This window comes from Diaphorina citri, unplaced genomic scaffold (genome assembly GCF_000475195.1).
Source record: "Diaphorina citri unplaced genomic scaffold, Diaci psyllid genome assembly version 1.1 scaffold981, whole genome shotgun sequence".
Classification (NCBI taxonomy): domain Eukaryota; kingdom Metazoa; phylum Arthropoda; class Insecta; order Hemiptera; family Psyllidae; genus Diaphorina; species Diaphorina citri.
In genome coordinates this window covers 50,864-70,848 of record NW_007378412.1, presented here as the reverse complement: position 1 = coordinate 70,848, position 19,985 = coordinate 50,864, and the positions used below count along the sequence as shown (strand labels likewise).

Here is a 19,985-nt window from a genome sequence, read left to right as displayed (position 1 = left end):
CATCGAACTACTTGCGAACATATCGGTTGAGATCAGGTCAGGTAGATCGAAGACTCTTTGAGAAAGAACTTCGACAAAAAGGAAGAACTCCCTAATGTAGGTTAGGGTTAGGTAAAGTTGGAAAAGGACCCTCACAAATGAGCACCTTAATCTTAGTGTTTTTAGGCATTTGGGGTTAGTTAAAGTTCAAAAAGAACTTTTAAAAGTGAGGTAGTGTTACGTAACGTGTAGAAAATACTTATACCTACCTATTTCTAATGTTTCTTTTCTGTAATAAAAATTGGCGCCTTGAAAAACGGAGAAAAAAATATGTATACTTGACTCTTTTTCTTTGAAATGAGAACGTGAACCTTTTTAGAAGTTTACGCAATTAGTATGAGCATTTTTTTTTCCCCGAAAGAGTTCGCCATTCGTATGCAAAAGGTCGTTTCGTAAAAGAACTTTGACAAAAAGGAAGAACTCCCTAATGTAGGTTAGGGTTAGGTAAAGTTGGAAAAGAACCCTCACAAATGAGCACCTTAATCTTAGTGTATTTAGGCATTTGGGGTTAGTTAAAGTTCAAAAAGAACTTTTAAAAGTGAGGTACTGTTACGTAACGTGTAGAAAATACTTATACCTACCTATTTCTAATGTTTCTTTTCTGTAATTTTCTGTAATAAGAACTGGCGCCTTGAAAAACGGAGAAAAAAATATGTACGAGTATACTTGACTCTTCTTTGAAATGAGAACGTGAACCTTTTTAGAAGTTTACGCAATTAGTATGAGCATTTTTTTCCCCGAAAGAGTTCGCCATTCGTATGCAAAAGATCGTTTCGTACGCAACTAGTCTGGAGTCAGAATTTCATCTAGTAAACTTGATTATGGTTGTGAGATATTCTCTCGCCTTAGTTGATTATATTCCTTACTAACGTACTTTCATTAAAACTTTCTTTCAACAGAAAACATCTGACCAATGAGCTATAAAACTTGACGCCAATACATCTAAACAAAAATCTTCCACTAGAAAGAGATAGTATACAGATGACAGGATTTATGTCAACATTAATCATTTTATTATTTTTGAGGCCTGCTGAAAAAATAAAACCATGTGATCAAGTATCAAAAGGACCAAAAGTGACAGAATGAAATGGAAAGCAGACTGCAGAGACAAATATTGAGATATTGTGAAGAAGAGAAGGTTGAAATAAATGGGATCGAGTCCAAATTTGAGAGAGAAAAGAGAAGAGATGGCGAAGATGCTCGTCTGGCTAACGGAAGGACGCGGGTTCAATCCCACCCGAGGCAGGGATTTTCTTTCTTAACCTAAGCGTCCTAATCAGAAAATTCGCTTCATATTGATAGCTTTTTAGAGGTAGAGTCAATACTGCCCCTAGAAATAGGGTTCGACATAATTATTCATATTGATAATTTGATCACATAATAGGTACTGGAACCCTAAAAGAGTTGGTTGGTGACAGACGACACCGAGGCGAATACAATAGTCCGTCCCTTATACCTTTTTATTACTATTGTAATGGTAAAGGAAGGACGGACTAAAAATGCCTCAAGTATTATTAACCTTGCGTAGTGGTTAGTTGGGTTTAAGTGGGTTTAATTACATAATTAGTCGGGTCATGTCGAAAAATTAGTGGTTACCTTCCACTCAAGGGTCCAACTCTATATTAATTAATTAAATAATATTATTGTTCTAAACATCTAAACTTCGTCCTTGCATAGATACTCTATCTCCTAAGTGGGTTTAATTACATAATTAGTCGGGTCATGTCGAAAAATTAGTGGTTACCTTCCACTCAAGGGTCCAACTCTATATTAATTAAATAATATTATTCTTCTAAACATCTAAACTTCGTCCTTGCATACTCTATCTCTCGCAAAGCAATGTGCAACAATGCAACATCTTGGCAACATATTTTATATGCGTTCCTCTTTACCTGTTGACAAAAACACGCAATGCTGCTCTCAGGAGCGGAAAGGCAGCCATTTTGAATCCAAAATACCGCGTCTGTCTGGTCGTATTACACAGTTGAAATTTGTCTAGATTGATGTGTGCAAGGCCCCCGGTGAAATTTATACAAAGTGCAATTCTAATGACATGATGCTTTCTGAAATACTCCGGTGCTCCTGCTCTGTCCCCGAATGTGTTTATTCTGTAAATAATTGTTCTGTAAGAATGTAATTATTTTAATCATTGTTGACAGGTTCAACTGGCGATGTTTTTATAGTGGAAAGTCTGACGTAGAGTGAATACCTCTTGTAGAGGTAGGGAGTTAAAGGTTGACAGATTTACAGACTGCTCTTTAACTTGAAGTCATACATTGAACTTCGGTTCTTCAAATGTTTATTAAGATATTAGCATTCGATTCCCGCCCTTGGCGGATTTTATCCTGAAACCGATAAGGTTTGTTTTCGGAACGGCTGGCTTTCTCTTATCCTGTATTTCTTCCTTCTCTCTCAATGCGCTTTCGGGACGAAAGACCTCAGTCCTCAATCAAACCTCTTCTTTTTTTTAATAAAAAAACATTTATGGTGGATTTCACCAACGACTCAATGAGAGATTTCACTAATGGGAGATTTTTTAATCATCTGAAAAGGAGTTTTTAATGATCCAAAAAATAGTTTTTAGTGATCCAAAAAGGAGATTTTTTCTAAAAAAAAAAAAAAAAAAAAAAAAAATCAAATTACTTTACATTTTCGATACTCCAGAACTTTTGGATTGCAATTCCTTGACTTGAGTTTTTTCTAGTACATGCGGGAGTCGAACTTACGACCTAGCTCTTAACACGCAGGCGCACTACCCTACAAGGTAACTACTTAGGCTGGCTATTTTACCTTTGGACAAGCTTAACCCATCCTTTAGGGCTCTTTATCCATACACCTAAGCCTCGGAGTGGGCTTTTTTGTGTATAAACTACAAAAAAAAAAGAAAAAAAAAAAAAAGAAAAAAAAGAACCTCATTAATTAATAAAAGAAATAATTGTCATTTCCAGGTTAAATACCACGAGCTGAACAACAAACTAACCAGTGCCAACGAAACCATTAGCGATCTGAAACAACAAGTCACCCTCTCTCCCCTAATCACCTCATCACAATGTCTGGACGAACCCTTAGCCACTAGTAGTACTAGCAAGCCTAGGGCACACCATAGACGATATACAGACAGGTAACTATTTGTATTGGTGTAAAGAGGGCTCCCCTGTAAGGTCCTGACGAAAAGAAGGTTCTAAAATCTAAAAGCCCCATTGAAAATGTGATAAACCTTCCCCCAAATTTCATGAATATCGGATAAATTGTACTGACGAAATTAAAGTTTTTTTTTTTTACTAGTTTGCACAATGGCTTCCTACCACACCCGCTGCCAGTCCAAAGAGAAATTTCGTATGATGACTGAAAAAAGTCACATGATGAAATACAGCTTTATCTATTCGTCTCCTATGATTTAGTACAGGCCCTATCACCCCAAAAGGTGGGAAACGATCTTCAGAAGAGGGGATGTGTCCCGCGGATGAGAAAGCGAGTGAGGAACCGGAGAAACAAATCACGGTGTTGAATATTTATGAGGCTGAGGATGGGACGAAGATCGTGCAGGATGTCAGCAAGCGACGGAGCTGCTCTACCGGTAGAGAACAGACGGGTGAGTGACTGAGCAGTAGGGTTAGGTAGCGCGCAAAATCAGTATTTCATACACAAAGTTTCAAATGCGCCTGCAATTTTGAAAAGTATGCAATGTGTTTTTCTATTAAACTAGTTAAATTTCAGCCAGCCAGCCAGCGCAGTCAAAATTTCAAAACATTGCATACTGATGCCTTATTTGAAAACATGCAATTTATTTTCCAATGCAAAATGTTGTATTTGCATGTAATTTTCGAGAGGCCCACACAATTGTTTAAACTAAACAAGGGGATCTCAACATTTTAAGCCGTCACTGACAATATATGTATTGAGATCAATCCGCGAAATCGTCCATTGTAAAAATAAAACGACTACTCCGCGATCTGGCATTTTAAAAATACAGCACAATCCCCGAAATTCGATAAGTTTGAAATGCACAGATCCCGATCTGGTTTTATAAGATTTGTGAGCAGTATTTTGGAAATGCCCGATCGCTGAATGGTTGTTTTTTTCCGCATTGAGTGATTTCGCATTTTGATCCCGACATACTAGATTTAAGTACAAGATATAGATGCCTCCCATATTTTTCTTTGTTCGTGGGAGTATGCAAAACTAATAGGTGCATAAAAATCATTAAAATAGGCACATCACAAATTACCATCTCATGGGTTGGGTTATGACAACAAGCTGTTCTTATGAGGCCGGAAAAAATAGCTGATGCCACAAACTTCGCCAATTACTGACATTCAAGTTAAACTTTTCACTTCGTCAATTACTGAAGATGTCAATTATTGAGGAAACCAGCTCTAGCCACTTCGATGAAACTGGTACCCGATGGTTCACTGATGTTAAGCAACATCGCGCGTTGTTGATATCTGGAGAGGTGACCATCCGGGACATCGCGTGCTGCTCGCTATTACAAACACCTAATACCGGTGTCGTACAAATGTAAATGCCGGTGTATATAGTTTGTCTCTCATTTGAGTATATCTTCTTAATAAATAAAATTAGAGAACCTTTTTAATTTTCAATAGAAACGTAGAAAAAGATATAACATTTTTTGAAAACAAGAAACAGCGAGAAGTTATACTATGAAAATAACACGAAATTTGACTAAATTGTTGCATTTTGCATACACAGAAACATGTACATGTATGTCTGTCTGTTACGGCGCTGCTACTCTGATGGACCTTTTGTTGTCCTCTTTTCACGAAAAATAATAATAATAATAAAAAAAAATAATAATAGAAAGTAAAAAAATGTAAAAATGATAAATCCACTAAAATAATAATAATAGAAAGTAAAAACACGGAAAAGACTCCCATCACGTACCTAACTAATGTCAACAAACAAGCTAACAAAGGTTGTTGATATTACAGATATCGATACCAAGGTACGGCTGTTCACCATTCAAAAAGAGTTCCCCTAAAAAGAAATAGTGAAAGTGCATAAGGAAATAACAATATTATGCTGTCTTTGAAGATTTGAGCTTCTAAGAAAAGGGCTTAATTTGTTAGAAATCTTAAATAATCTTTCCAATGGCAAGGGATCTTCATGAATTTTTTTTGCTACTAACGCTCTGTCTTTTTACCGACTATTTTTTCCGCTACTAACCGCAGTCCCCTAAGGTTATGAATCTATGTAATTTAGCAATTGCAGTATTGCACAACCAAAACTTTTTTATGTGAGGTTATCTTATTCCGTTCCCGTTTCTTCCTCCTCCTCTTCTTCTTCTTCTTCTTTCTTCTTCTTCTTTCTTCTTCTTCTTCTTCTTCTTAGAAGAAGTCCTATTCCTCCTTTTTAGCCCGTCTGGTACAGTTCCTGATGTTCCAATTCATTAACCTCATCCTCTCTCTCTTTGGAGATAGGAGATCTAATAAAATGAACTCTGGAAATGACGGAAGTCTAAAATGAAATAACCTCCATGGTATTTAGATGACTACAAAGATGGTAAATCATAGTCGGACAGATAAGATGGACTGGATTAAAATTTGTCCTGAAATTTAAAATGATGTGACAAATAAAAAATTTTTTTTTTTTTTTTTTTTTTTTTTTTTTTTTTTTTTTTTTTTTTTTTTCCTCTGTCTACTTGATTACTTCACTCCTATTTCTTTTCAAATACAAAAGAATTAGTCATAAATTTCATCGACTAGTTCATTTCTCAGGTAGGTACCTAAACATAACCATGTATGATGAATTGATGATTCATCTTCTTTCATCTCTATGAATAGAGAGCATCATTGCTCATAGAGAGTAATAGGTAGGTAACTACCTAACTATCCCTGTTTACCTAGAGGTATAACATGGTCAAAATAGATCTAACCAAAGGTCACAGTGATAAACTACCTTCTGTTCAAGAGATGGAGCAACCAGACATCTAATAAACATGATAATAATACTATGGTATGCTTAGGACAAACAACGATCAATGTCTACTCACATAGTTTTGGTTTAAAAACACAACTCCCAATATTTACTCAATAAACAGTTAGGTCGGGGGTATTAGAAATATTTAACGTCCAGGTCTACAGTCTCAAGTTGGCTCTATGTTGGTCCACTTTTGAACATTTTTCACTTCTCATTCAACAAGAAGAATAGACAATAGACCTAGGGTTTAACTATAAGTAGGTAAATGAGTAATTGCATTTTCTAACTTACCTACTGAGAACTGGTCAGCCCCAAAGGACGGGTTGAGCTTCTACAAATCTAATGAGAAAGTTCTTTAGAGATGATTTCCTCTCGCTCCTTCTTACCTTTTAAGGGTATTCCCTAACAATCCATGACCCTGGCAAACCCTGCTGTAAATTCAAGAGATGCGATACACGATTGACATCACATGAATACATTAGATTGCTGAGGCACACCTTCTAACAGCCAAGCCTTCGCAATTCATACCCAGAATTAATTGATGAACATAAACGAATACCTACACAATGCACACTCACTACCTACACAAATGTCTCATTTATGGACAGCAAAATATGTATCATCTCAAAACAGCAATGTGTGAGGCCCACTGAGGCATAATTTACGAGCATAATTACAAGGTTAATTTGGAATATCGACGTAAATAGATTAAAATGGCATAAAAACTGATGCATTTAATTTTGTGCTTGATGAACATTGAGTAATTCTTTATCAATTCCAATTAGTTTGACCTTAATCAGTGCAAAATTTAACATAAACAAAGTTAAGATAAACTTACCTTTGGGAAACGTCGACTGTGATCCTTTTTATGAAAGTTGGAGTATTATTGTCCAAGATTACATTTTTTTTAACACGATTAATATTGGAATTCACATTATTGTAAAACACTGGACTGGGAAATTAAAATGGATTTAAAATAAATTTAGAAATTAAAAAATATTAATTTGAAGTACCTAAATAGATTAAAATGGCATAAAAACTGATGCATTTAATTTTGTGCTTGATGAACATTGAGTAATTCTTTATCAATTCCAATTACTTAGTTTGACCTTTATCAGTGCAAGATTTAACATAAACAAAGTAACAAAGTTAAGATAAACTTACCTTTGGGAAAAGTCGACTGTGATCCTTTTTATGAAAGTTGGAGTATTATTGTCCAAGATTACATTTTTTTAACACGATTAATATTGGAATTCACATTATTGTAGAACACTATCCCGTGTTCATTGAGGTGTAATTAGACAGGATGGATTGGCAATAGGTATCGTCTACCCGGTACTTGGTGTATACTTCGTCTGAAACAAAAGACAAAACAATGGTTAAGTCACTAGAAAATTTTGGGGTTGTTGGGTAGTTGAGTTGGATGAAAAGGTGAGTAAAAATGGTCCGCACATAAAGGAAACTATTGCAGTAGATTTTAAAAAGAATAGAATATACCCCGTTTATACTGTAAGAATGAGACTGAAAAGTCCCTTTACTTCCACAGTCCAAAAAATGTCTTATACACAGAATAGGTGCAAATTTTTTAATAAAAAATTTGTTAAAAAATTTGCATTGAAAAAAGGGAAGGAATAAACAAACAAAATTAGGTTACCTTTGTAATAGGTAACCCAATTTTGTACCAACCAAACAAAAACTAAAGGTAGGTTAGGTACCAAACAAGCATTAGGTAACCTTTGCTTGCATCCGAAATCCCCCATAAATAATTTCACATTTCCTCACAGGATTTCTTTCTTCCAGATTCCAGACTTTGTCAGCGAGTTCTGCTCTACTTGTTAACGACCATGTCTGCTATGTTGCTAAGTACTCTGCTATGTTCAACTAGAACAACGTGATCTACTCTTTTCTTTGCCTCACAAAAAAAAAAAAAAAAAAAAATCCGATAACGCAAAACGCATGCGTCCAAGGAGGTGAAAAATCCGTGGATGGATCCAAATCGGTAGAAAATGGAGCCCAAAAAAGTCGCCATTTTATATGACAAAAAATCCCTCTTTTTTCCCCGCTCTGAAAAAATCCCTCATAAAGAAGAACCGTTTACACGAGAGTAAAAAAGATTCGATTGTAGGTTGTACGAAAAAAAAGTCGTAGCGTAGGTACTTAGCATGTAACAAAAGGTGTACACCTATTTTCTTTTCGGAAATGGAACCATTCCGATGGCGCTCCAGCTTAGGGCGATATGTCAGTTTCTAAAAGGAAACCGGGTCCGTTTCCTAAAGTTTCCTAAAAGGAAAATAGGTACCTACGCGTAGAATTTCTTTAAAGTAGAAAATAGGTACACGCAGAATCTTTAAAGTAGAAAATAGGTACACGCAGAATCTTTAAAGTAGAAAATAGGTACACGCAGAATCTTTAAAGTAGAAAATAGGTACACGCAGAATCTTTAAAGTAGAAAATAGGTACACGCAGAATCTTTAAAGTAGAAAATAGGTACACGCAGAATCTTTAAAGTAGAAAATAGGTACACGCAGAATCTTTAAAGTAGAAAATAGGTACACGCAGAATCTTTAAAGTAGAAAATAGGTACACGCAGAATCTTTAAAGTAGAAAATAGGTACACGTAGAATCTTTAAAGTAGAAAATAGGTACACGTAGAATCTTTAAAGTAGAAAATAGGTACACGTAGAATCTTTAAAGTAGAAAATAGGTACACGTAGAATCTTTAAAGTAGAAAATAGGTACACGTAGAATCTTTAAAGTAGAAAATAGGTACACGTAGAATCTTTAAAGTAGAAAATAGGTACACGTAGAATCTTTAAAGTAGAAAATAGGTACACGTAGAATCTTTAAAGTAGAAAATAGGTACACGTAGAATCTTTAAAGTAGAAAATAGGTACACGTAGAATCTTTAAAGTAGAAAATAGGTACACGTAGAATCTTTAAAGTAGAAAATAGGTACACGTAGAATCTTTAAAGTAGAAAATAGGTAGGGTGCCTGGTTGTACCTTGGCCCCCAAATTTTTTACAGATCTCTAGGTAGGTATTTTAGATCAAGAATTAAATTTAAACCTAAAAAACAATAGCCCATCCCTAAAGGGACCTTAGCTAAAAACTAAAGCTTTATTTTGGAGACGATAAACTGCGGACAATTACCTCACCTTTTTAGATAGGGTTAGGTAGGGCGCAAAAAAGCATTCATCCACAGTTTACGCATGCCTCTGAATCTTTTTTAAAAGAGTTGAATTTCTGAAATAATGTGGGTTTCTTATTTTTCTAAACCCCCTAAAGTTCTAGGATACATACTAGGCACTAGCTTTTAGTATTTATTGAGCAAAATAAAGTTAAGAAAAAGGGAAAAAATAAATAAAAAAAAATCAAAGTCAAACCTAAAAGTTACGTCATACTTTCGGTTGGACTTAAAAAACTCTTTTAGAAAGATCACCAAAATACATAACCATTATCGTTCTGTCCTATAGGACAGGTCGATGAATTATACATAATTAGCTCCCTCAGAATTATATTGTGACATATATGCCGAAAAACTCGATTTTCGTTTTATATATTACTTACCTTATCTTTGTTTTATTACGAAATGAGATCTTTCGATTGGTCTAGGAATTATATCTGTACGACTTACTTTCCCGAGATAGCCACAGTGATATTAAAAAAAGAAAGAAAAAAGATGAGTGTTTCATTGCCGTTTTTATTTCGTAGCAATGAAATTCTTTGAATTTAAGAATCGCGATTCACGATTCTTTTGAAATATTCGACTCTTTGAATCGACTCAGAGAATATTTACCCATCCCTAAGGATATTAGGTTACCACCTGCAATTCTTACGAGGGTGGGAACCGGGAATGAATGGGGATATCTCTATCAGGATTAACAGGAAGATGAGATTTCATCTCACACGGGAGAGGGTAAAACAATAGACCCGGATATAGGATGGGACATAGGGGTAGAATTCCAGGGGAGATGACTAGATTTGGATCGTGGGGGTCTGGTCCAAGAATCCGTAACGAAGCTTGGACTTGGGGTGAAGAAATCAGCAGCCGCGCTGACGCCATTTTCTTAAATAGGAAAACGCTAGGAAGAAAAATAAGTTACCCAGAGTTACTGAAGGAAAAAGCTAGGGAGAAGAAGATCTTGAGTAACTTCTAACTTCAATCAAGTTTTGGCAATTCTGGACTATCCGGACTGCCCGTCAACCTTTTACATTGGGCAAGGCAAGTGTCCAGGTAAGAAGTTATTTACAGAAGTTCACACTAATAGACAAATACCTCAGGGATACGGTTAGTGTACTACAGGTTCAATACACATAGACTTAATCCGTTCATAAACTATTCGCTGAATACATGTCACAAGAGTCATGATTGCTATTCAATACTGACAACATAATATCGATAAATCCTGACTGCATAATATTCAATATCGATGAATCCAAACTACATAATACCATAGGAATGGGTAGAGATCTACCAGAGTAACTAGAGATATAACAATATGTCCCTCATCAGATGGGCGATAAGAGACACAAATCTATCTTATACAGTCGAACTATTAAATGTCAAACTTTCAATTGTGATTTCCCAAAATTTGGTGTTTTCGACATATCACCAAATAATTCTAAGAGTGCGAATATCATGTAAGTAGTCGATTCGTCAATTGGCACTGAACCAAAGTATAGCGACAAGAAATCGCATCTCATAAAAGCTCGTCCGATAGTAAGTTTCATGGCTTGGACTCTGCGAGTTCAATTCAATTTTCGAATGCCAGACCATCCCAAACAATATTTTCTCGAAGATATGTGTTTGTGTCCTAGGAGTTGACAACAGGAACAACTAAAAGAAGAACCAAAAAAGTACCGTATTTTTTTTCCTTCTTTTGTGTGTGTTATCTTGATAGTTCACCAAATCAGTCGTACCACCACAATATTGTTGTCATCTTGTCACAGGTTCGTGACCAAAATAATAACTCCAAATTGTTCAGCTTAATGTTATTAATCCACTCCGTCACATTCGATAATTTCTTTCTAATGGGAAGAAGAAGAAGAAGAAGAAGAAGAAGAAGAAGAAGAAGACATGGGAGGAATTGGTACGAGAGATAAGGCACAGCGGAATTAGCGTTAATCTATCGAATTGGAGTTGGTCCTGGGACGTAAGTGCTTTTTATTAGAAAAATCCATACGGAGTTCCCACGTTGAACACGCTCGAAAAACTCTCTTCTCTCACGGCGGATCTGAGAAAAGTCGGAGTATTTTTGCAATAATTATGTTTAATGATTTGCGCCAGAAAAACCAAAATGTATGTGCAAGTTCTTTGGTACTTTCAGGTACAACAAAAAGCGCACAATGTTCAAAGTTCAACAGTACTTTTTTAATTAAGATCTAAAACGTCGAAATGGAAAATAATTGACCTAAAATACAAGTAAATTAAAGAAAACCCTTATCACTTGAATTACTCGGTCTTTATAAGAGGGCATGTCATTCTACCAGAGAAAAGGTGCATAGACTGCATAGATCTCTTCCAACACTTCAAAATTCCTAATAAGAAAACAAGAAGAAAACGATCTGAACCATCTAAATGGGGAAGTACCACAAGTAGTGAATAGGGGAAGTGACACGCTTTAACCCTGAGTAAGCAGAGGGGTTCAAAATATTGGCATAGATTTTCAGAAGATTTTTTATTTTACATTTTAAGTAATTCTGATAAAATAATTTACCATGTTTCTTGTTTGTAGGTATTTACTTATAGGTGAACTTAAGTAATACACTCTTCATTCAATTGATACTTAAGTAAGTAGGTAAAATGCAAAGAAAGAGATATGTAATTTGTCTAACTACTTGACTATGTAACTTGAGTCATACTCATACTTACCTACTTCATCTCATCTATGAAATGAGTCATACAAAAAGGAAGGGGGAGGGAGGGAGGGAAAGTAATTTTAAACTTTTAAAGCATCAGAGGGAAATCCCCAGCTTTGTGTGGGAGCTTTTTTTCTGGGATTTGTTGAATTAACACAGAAACAAGGTATAGGTCCAAATGATTTCGATAGGCAGGAATATTGTAGGGATATACCTATTGAGATTTTTTTTTTTCTTAATTTTACTTGAATACCTTGAAGTTCTTCACCCCCTATTCTCCAAACCAAAAACATCTGTACGTCATTCTGTACCCAACCTGGTATGGTAAAATATGTACCAAACAGTACTTAAGCATGGATTATGGAGTAGGAACTTACTTAAGGGATACACAAAAAAATTGTGTTCTCATAATTATTATAATCAGGAGGGTTGACAAAAGAACAAAGGGGGAACCAGTAAAATATGTGTCTACCTTCAAATCTAGACAATAAGTATAGAGAAACCTTTTTTCCCCCCTCTGTCTAATTGATTACTTCACTCCTATTTCTTTTCAAAAACAAAAGAATAAGTAAGGGAACATTATTAGTCATAAATTTCATCAAACTTTACTAGTTCATTTCTCAGATAGGTAAACATAACCATGTATGATGAATTGATGATTCATCTTCTTTCATCTCTATGAGCAATAAATAGGTAGGTAACTACCTAACTATCCCTGTTTACCTAGAGGTATAACATGGTCAAAATAGATCTAACCAAAGGTCACAGTGATAAACTACCTTCTAATAAACATGATAATAATATTATGGTATGCAGGTATGCTTAGGACAAACACCGATCAATGTCTACTCACATTGTTTTGGTTTAAAAACACAACTCCCAATATTTACTCAATAAACAGTTAGGTCGGGGGTCGGGGGTATTAGAAATATTTAACATCCAGGTCTACAGTCTCAAGTTGGCTCTATGTTGGTCCACTTTTGAACATTTTTCACTTCTCACTTGAACAGAAGCCTGTCCCTTTCAACAAGAAGAATAGACAATAGACAATAGACCTAGGGTTTAATAGGTAAATGGAAATCAATTGTTGACTGAGCAATTGCATTTTCTAACTTACCTACTGAGAACTGGTCAGCCCCAAAGGACGGGTTGAGCTTCTACAAATCTACTGAGAAAGTTCTTTAGAGATGATTTCCTCTCACTCCTTCTTACCTTTTAAGGGGATTCCCTAACTACCCACAACCCTGGCAAACCCTGCTGTAAATCCAAGAGATGCGATACTGGCGATGCACGATTGACATCACATGAATACATTAGATTGCTGAGGCACACCTTCTAACAGCCAAGCCTTCGCAATTCATACCCAGAATTAATTGATGAACATAAACGAAAACCTACACAATGCACACTCACTACCTACACAAATGTCTCATTTATGGACAGCAAAATATGTATCATCTCAAAACAGCAATGTGTGAGGCCCACTGAGGCATAATTTACAAGCATAATTAGGTACAAGGTTAATTTGGAATATCGACGTACCTAAATAGATTAAAATGGCATAAAAACTGATGCATTTAATTTTGTGCTTGATGAACATTGAGTAATTCTTTATCAATTCCAATTACTTAGTTTGACCTTTATCAGTGCAAGATTTAACATAAACAAAGTAACAAAGTTAAGATAAACTTACCTTTGGGAAAAGTCGACTGTGATCCTTTTTATGAAAGTTGGAGTATTATTGTCCAAGATTACATTTTTTTAACACGATTAATATTGGAATTCACATTATTGTAGAACACTGGACTGGGAAATTAAAATGGATTTAAAATTTAGAAATTAAAAAATATTAATTTGAAGAAAAATTCCCCATAACCTCCTTCTGTCCCTTTTGCCTCACAACAAAAAAAAAAAAAAAAAATCCGATAACGCAAAACAAATCAAATTTGATTTCACAGAACTTTTCTTTTCCAAGTAAAGAGCAAATTAATTTTTAAATTAAAGTAACTTGCAAAAATTTGAATCTATTTGAATTTGAAACTCTCCTTTCTAAGTACTTTCTAACTCAGTTTCTAGCGGTCGAAGTGAGATCCACGCACTACACTTGACGAATACTTAAAACAAAAGAGATCGATAGATCTATCCGAAAGAATCTATCCGATATATCCGAAAGAAATAGATCAACTTAAATCTAAATAAAAAGATCCAAATCCAAATGATTAAATTTAAATTCAGAATGAAGAGATCCAAGGCCTTTGAACAGGGCAGCTGATAGGTATGATGAAGATAAAAGATCTTGTAAACAGGAAAACACATGAAGACAATATGGATTATGTTATGAAACATGTGAGGGATGGGATCAGGCTCAATATTAAGAGGTCTCGTGAGGGAGGGAGGTCGTACCTATTATGGACGTAATCGGACTGATCAAGGAGAAAAGAAACAAGAACGAGACATAGCTATCTCTATGCTATAGCCCCAACGCCTATCTTTATGAACAACATACCACTGTTAATAGCTAGGTAAGTACTTCATTATATCTAGATATTTCTACATATGGACATTGGACATAGGTATGTGCATAGGGCAAAAAGTCATATCGAAAATAAATAATAAGCACCACCTGTGCCCTAAATCACCAAAGTATGGAAAAGTATCTTACAAGTGTAATAGCCAATGGAAAAGCAGAATTTTGAATTTGGACGAATCATATCAAAATATGGAATTGTAAATACTTTTCCATACTTTGGTGATTTAGGGCACTGCCTTGGTGGTGTAGTGGTCAAGGCGCTCGCCTGGTAAACAGGAGGGCGTGGGTTCAATCCCAGCCGAGGTATGGAATTTTAGTGTAGTGGTCAAGACGCTCGCCTGGTAAACAGGAGGGCGTGGGTTCAATCCCAGCCGAGGTATGGAATTTTATCCTCGAAATAATTTGAGGATTTGACCGCAATAATAGTAGTAGCCTACTGCTGGAGTAAAGGGGCTTTTCAGTCTTATACGAGCAGTATAAATAAGCACTATTATTAAATAGTTTCCAAGCGTAAATTTTCAGCTGTTCCCTCCTAGATAAGAGTAAAAATCCCTAAGGAAAAACAACCCTGATTAGGGTGGTAGAAGAATTCTTTCTTGGGGGGGGATTACCCAGGTACACGTAGAATCTTTAAAGTAGAAAATAGGTACACGTAGAATCTTTAAAGTAGAAAATAGGTACACGTAGAATCTTTAAAGTAGGTAAATCACTTTGTGCAAGTCTGCTTGGCTTGGAGTAGTGTTTCTGATTTGTAAGCCTTGGGACGCGGGTTCAATTTCCGATTTTCCGTTCGGGCGGGATTTTATCCCAAACAGAGTAGGTTCGTTCTCGGAATAGCTGGCTTTCTCCAATCCTGTATTCCTTTTCTCTTTGTTTTTGGGACGATAAATCTTCAGCAGATATCCCTCCATTCTCTCCTATTTACCCCTCAAGGTTAAAGCTGCCTTACATCTCAGCCACTTTGGGCTTTTTGTGTACACCTATTAACCCCTTCTCTTAAAGTTGCTCCATCCCATTTTCATCCTCTGCTTCATGGTCCCATTTGTGTATCAAGCTTCTTTTTTGAAGTTACTGGTAGACAGTCTTCCTTAACCTTATCTCTCCACCCCAGTTTTGATCTCCCAAAATAATTACCCACCCCAGGTAAGTTGGTACTTACACGGAAAAGGAAAATAATAAATATGCTTTCACAAGATATTGGTTTAGGTAGAGAATTCTTCATTTTTATATTTGAAAAATATTTTTCATATTTTACAAAAAACCGACTCTAAAGTACACATTACAAGTTAAGAAATAAATACCTATCTACTTATGTAAAAATAGGTAGGTATAGTAAGTAATAAAAATAAATTTGAAAAAAAATGTCTAAAGAAAAATAGAAAGTAGGTAATAATTAAGAGGGCATAAAATAGTTCACAAAAATCACACAACTCTCACAATTTGGATTAACAACATGAATATTGTCATTTATCAAGTGGCATTTTATGGATTTATTTAATGAAAATTCTCTCAGGAATATTCCATAAAAGAGAGCATCACAAAGGTTGTGATAAATCACTAAAAAACATTGCATTAATTTGGTTAATTAATGAAGCCATAAAAATAGGTATGTACAGTTCATAATAAATTTATTTTTCATAAAAATAATGAATTAGGTATTTTATTTTAGGACCTGAATCATTAACCGAGTGATTCACTGATAACAGAGTAGTTCTTCGGTACACGTATATTTATAACCTAATTTTTTACAGATCTCTAGGTAGGTATTTTAGATCAAGAATTAAATTTAAACCTAAAAAACAATAGCCCATCCCTAAAGGGACCTTAGCTAAAAACTAAAGCTTTATTTTGGAGACGATAAACTGCGGACAATTACCTCACCTTTTTAGATAGGGTTAGGTAGGGCGCAAAAAAGCATTCATCCACAGTTTACGCATGCCTCTGAATCTTTTTTAAAGGAGTTGAATTTCTGAAATAATGTGGGTTTCTTATTTTTCTAAACCCCCTAATGTTCTAGGATACGTACTAGGCACTAGCTTTTAGTATTTATTGAGCAAAATAAAGTTAAGAAAAAGGGAAAAAATAAATAAAAAAATCAAAGTCAAACCTAAAACTTACGTCATACTTTCGGTTAGACTTAAAAAAACTCTTTTAGAAAGATCACCAAAATATTATACATAATTAGCACCCTGAGAATTATATTGTGACATATATGCCGAAAAACTCGATTTTCGTTTTACATATTACCTTATCTTTGTTTTATTACGAAATGAGATCTTTCGATTGGTCTAGGAATTATATCTGTACGACTTACCGTTCCCGAGATAGCCACAGTGATATTAAAAAAAAAGAAAGAAAAAAGATGAGTGTTTCACTGCCGTTTTTATTTCGTAGCAATGAAATTGCTATATTAGACGCATGTGGTCTGTGTCGTAGCATGCCCATCCCGTAGTATGTCCCTCATCAGATGGGCGATAAGAGACACAAATCTATCTTATACAGTCGAACTATTAAATGTCAAACTTTCAATTGTGATTTCCAAAATTTGGTGTTTTCGACATATCACCAAATAATTCTGAGAGTGCGAATATCATGTAAGTAGTCGATTCGTCAATTGGCACCGAACCAAAGTATAGCGACAAGAAATCGCATCTCATAAAAGCTCGTCCGATAGTAAGTTTCATTGCTTGGACTCTGCAGATCTGCTGTGCTTATATCGCATCGCAGTATAGGTACTGATGTGCTTATCATTATAACATCGCCGTCGGTATACAATGTATGCATTTGCTGTGCTTATTTCACAGCGTTATATCAGCTATGGTTATTACATCCGGGTATAAGTATCTTCTGTGCTTATTGGATAGCACTATAACTGCTGTGCTTATCACATCAGGGTATACACAAGTATCAGATGTGCTTATTACATCCGGGAATAAATATTTTCTGTGCTTATTAAATAGCACTATAACTGCTGTGCTTATCACATCCCAATAGATGACTACTAACATCGCCGTCGGTATACAATGTATGCATTTGCTGTGCTTATTTCACAGCGTTATATCAGCTATGGTTATTACATCCGGGTATAAGTATCTTCTGTGCTTATTGGATAGCACTATAACTGCTGTGCTTATCACATCCCAATAGATGACTAAAATATCCACACCCAGGCAGTTGTATCTTTGGTTTTGTCCTAGACTCCACGTAAGAATATCGACATGGGCAGCGGTGTGCAGTGAGTGGACTTGAAGTCTGCCATGTATTTGCGGGCCTGAAATGACGGAAATAATTTAGATGAATAGCGACCAGTTGTGACATAATTAGAAACATTCAATCCGTTTTCTTCCACTATTAATTTGTAGTTTTCCTCTACAAGTACCTGAAAATGTCTACTTCCTCTGGTAGCTGGGTCAAGCTTTCTTGACTTGGCGGGGCGGAGCGCTACCGCCCTTTTTAATTAAAAAATAAAAAAAAAATAAAAAAAAAGAAGAAGACCGCCATTTTCTTAAATAGGAAAACGCTAGGAAGAAAAATAAGTTACCCAGAGTTACTGAAGGAAAAAGCTAGGGAGAAGAAGATCTTGGAGTAACTTCTAACTTCAATCAAGTTTTAGCAATTCTGGACTATCCGGACTGCCCGTCCACCTTTTACATTGGGCGAGGCAAGTGTCCAGGTACGAAGTTATTTACAGAAGGTCACACTCATAGACAAATACCTCAGGGATACGGTTAGTGTACTACAGGTTCAATACACCTAGACTCCACGTAAGAATATCGACATGGGCAGCGGTGTGCAGTGAGTGGACTTGAAGTCTGCCATGTATTTGCGGGCCTGAAATGAAGGAAATAATTTAGATGAATAGCGACCAGTTGTGACATAGTTAGAAACATTCAATCCGTTTTCTTCCACTATTTGCAGTTTTCCTCTACCTGAAAATGTCTACTTCCTCTGGTAGCTGGGTCAAGCTTTCTTGACTTGGCGGGGCAGAGCGCTACCGCCCTCTTTAATAATAAAAAAAGAAGAATTACAGGAATGACAGAACTAGTAACGTAGGTTCTTACTTCTCAGTAACTATTATAATAAGTAGCGTTTTATTTAAAATTTCAGATTATCAGCCATTATACGCAAATATTCAGGAAGGGAATTAAATGACATTTTGATTTGCCAACACTCATGGTGGGTTTCACCAATGACTTAATGGAAAGCAAAAAGAAAAAGGAAAAAGGAATTTTTAATTGTGTTAAGCATATTTAAATGCTTGTCACAAATATCGTTCCCCGATTATTACACCTCGATAAATTTTATGATTTGACTTGGACGCGAACCACCAACCTCCAGATCAAAAGTCCAACGCATTAACAACAGACTGCACCACTGAGGTTGGTCCAATGACTTAATGATAGATTTCACTAATGGGAGAGTTTTCAATGATCAAAAAAAAGGAGTTTTTAATAATCCAAAAGGGAGATCCAAAAAGGAGGAGTTTTTAAAAACTCCTGTTTGGATCATTAAAACCTCCATCTTGGATCGTTAAAAATGCTCACATTAATAAAATCTCTCATTATGTCATTGGTGAAATTAACTATCACACTTAACTTACGGTTAATTCAGGAGGGGCTTTCAGCTCCACGAGAAATAATGTTCATGTTGATTTGAAATAATATATCACTCTGGAGCTGGTGTATCGTCACGATTTCAAATATAGGGTTTGCCTTACGTCAGATAAACATTTGTGGTTATACCTGCTTTTACAACTGTGACGAATGTAATGCACACAATGTCTCGTAAAAATTTCCTTTTTCCCAAAATTTCCATCACCGAAATTTTATGGCGGGGACTATTTTGTATCAAAGCCCAAGAGATCCTCCAAGCTTCTCTCTCCTATGCATCTGACTGGCATCTATGTTTTGAAACCGACGTAGTCAATAAATGTTGTACCTCAGTGATATCACAAGGGCAATAAGATACATACTAGACTTTTTCTCACTTATTTTGATCACACTTAGTTGTGAAACAACAGCAGCAACATTCGTGCCCGGAATGGATATCAAGATATCACAGAAGGTTTGTTTTTCTGCAGGCCCCGCAACCAATGCCTCGCACTCAGATATCTTTCAGTTCTATTCTTCGAAATTGGTAGCTACTATCTACTTCTACGACAAATGAGTAGTTCCCATCTACTTTCAATGAGTAGCGACTCATGGTGGCAATCGCAATAAAAAGATTTACTTAAAATGAGACCGGATACAGGGTGGTCGAAGTAAGTACCTGGTCACCCGGTATCCACATCAATAAATGGTCATTGCCCATTATTGAAGTGTTCTACTTTTATATGTATTTATGTTTACATTCTATTTGGTACTTACATTAAGTATAGGGAACGGGAAACCCATACATATGTAATGAGAAAGTATTTCAATCGGTTCAAATTTTCAAAATCGGGAAACGAGTGATGAAAAATATACGTTTCAGGTCATCCGAAAGATATAATCGGTTCACTAAAGTGACCCAAAAGTCAGTTACAAGACCCCAAAACAGACCAGAGATCCTAAAATTCAATAAAAGCATGTAGAAGTGGATATTTCTAGAAAGATAGTGATTAATAAATCAGTTGCGCTTA

General features: G+C 35.7%; 1 protein-coding gene and 2 long non-coding RNA genes across 4 annotated transcripts in view; 1 reads left to right on the top strand and 2 right to left on the bottom strand.

Annotated features, from left to right (window-relative positions):
* The window catches only part of LOC103513520, a 38,476-nt gene extending 31,243 nt beyond the window's left edge, over positions 1 to 7,233 (bottom strand). Inside the window, exon 1 of one of the 2 annotated variants that reach the window (XM_026826691.1) lies at positions 7,141 to 7,233. The gene's annotated coding sequence lies outside the window, so the exon portion shown is untranslated. Of the gene's footprint in view, positions 1 to 6,814; positions 6,981 to 7,140 lie in introns of those variants that run through there. The other variant, XM_017445851.2, reaches the window with a different exon arrangement.
* A 3,247-nt stretch (positions 7,234 to 10,480) lies between these two features.
* On the top strand, positions 10,481 to 17,538 carry LOC113469186. Its single transcript, XR_003392682.1, has 2 exons — positions 10,481 to 10,723; positions 17,066 to 17,538. It is a non-coding gene; the product is annotated as an uncharacterized LOC113469186 (long non-coding RNA).
* On the bottom strand, positions 15,563 to 18,578 carry LOC113469185. The gene is made up of 2 exons (XR_003392681.1): positions 18,119 to 18,578; positions 15,563 to 17,558 (listed from the first exon to the last, which is right to left on the bottom strand). It is a non-coding gene; the product is annotated as an uncharacterized LOC113469185 (long non-coding RNA).
* Positions 18,579 to 19,985: the final 1,407 nt, after the last annotated feature.